This window comes from Mustelus asterias, unplaced genomic scaffold (genome assembly GCF_964213995.1).
Source record: "Mustelus asterias unplaced genomic scaffold, sMusAst1.hap1.1 HAP1_SCAFFOLD_42, whole genome shotgun sequence".
Lineage (NCBI taxonomy): Eukaryota > Metazoa > Chordata > Chondrichthyes > Carcharhiniformes > Triakidae > Mustelus > Mustelus asterias.
This window is the reverse complement of record NW_027590119.1, coordinates 651,857-652,905: the sequence shown is the minus strand read 5'-3', so window position 1 is coordinate 652,905 and position 1,049 is coordinate 651,857. Positions and strand designations below refer to the sequence as shown.

Here is a 1,049-nt window from a genome sequence, read left to right as displayed (position 1 = left end):
GGAAGCTATTACCGATGCATGGGTCTGAAAAAAAAATGCCAGAAACACTCAGCAGATCATTCATCATAAATGGAGTGATATTAATGTGCATCTCTCTCTCTCTCTCCTTGTGTCTCTCTCTGTCTGTCTCGCTCCCTCCCTCTCTGTCACACACATTTGGCGCAGTCATGTACAGTAATGCACGAGGCCATGCCTATTTATATACTGCATGTGAGCATTTGCAATAGATCTTGGTGTCTGTTTACATTAGAATCATAGAAACCCTACAGTGCAGAAAGAGGCCATTTGGCCCAGCGAGGCTGCACCGACCACAATCCCACCCAGGCCTTACCCCCATATTTACCTGCTAATCCCTCTAACCTCCGCATCTCAGGACACTAAGGGGCAATTTTAGCATGGCCAATCAACCTAACCCGCACATCTTTGGACTGTGGGAGGAAACCGGAGCACCCGGAAGAAACCCATGCAGACACGAGGAGAATGTGCAAACTCCACACAGACAGTGACCCAAGCCGGCAATCGAACCCAGATCCCTGGAGCTGTGAAGAAGCAGTGCGAACCACTGTGCTACCGTGCCGCACTAAAATGCCATCCGATCTGTTCCCTCCACTAATCAAAGCTCTCTGCTTCGCCTCCCAGTCTCTTCCGTGCAGCTTCTATCAGCTAGATTTTGTTTTCAGGCTCCAGTGAGAATTGAACTCGCGAACCCTGGTTTACAAAGCCAGTGCTTAAACCACTGAGCCATGGAGCCAAATGCTGCTATTACTTTAATTTACGAAATATGCCGCTTCATTTATTATTACATGACGACAATGCTACAAATCATTATTTCTGAGTTTTTGTTCAGTCAAGAGGCCATTTCTGTTACACTCGGCTCCATCTCAGATATTATTGCGCTCGGCTCTATGTCGTGCACTACTGAAACATCCGTGCCTCACTTTGTCTTATATTTGGTCATAATAATAAAGCAGACAGTGTCTCAGCAATTGGTTTTCTATAAAAATGCGTCTGACAGATGGAAAGAAAGAAGGGGCGAGCGAGAAAAGACG

General features: G+C 46.4%; 1 non-coding gene across 1 annotated transcript; it reads right to left on the bottom strand.

Annotated features, from left to right (window-relative positions):
- Nucleotides 1-678: 678 nt before the first annotated feature.
- trnat-ugu (transfer RNA threonine (anticodon UGU)) lies at nucleotides 679-751 on the bottom strand. Its single transcript has one exon. It is a non-coding gene; the product is annotated as a tRNA-Thr (tRNA).
- Between the last annotated feature and the right edge of the window lie 298 nt (nucleotides 752-1,049).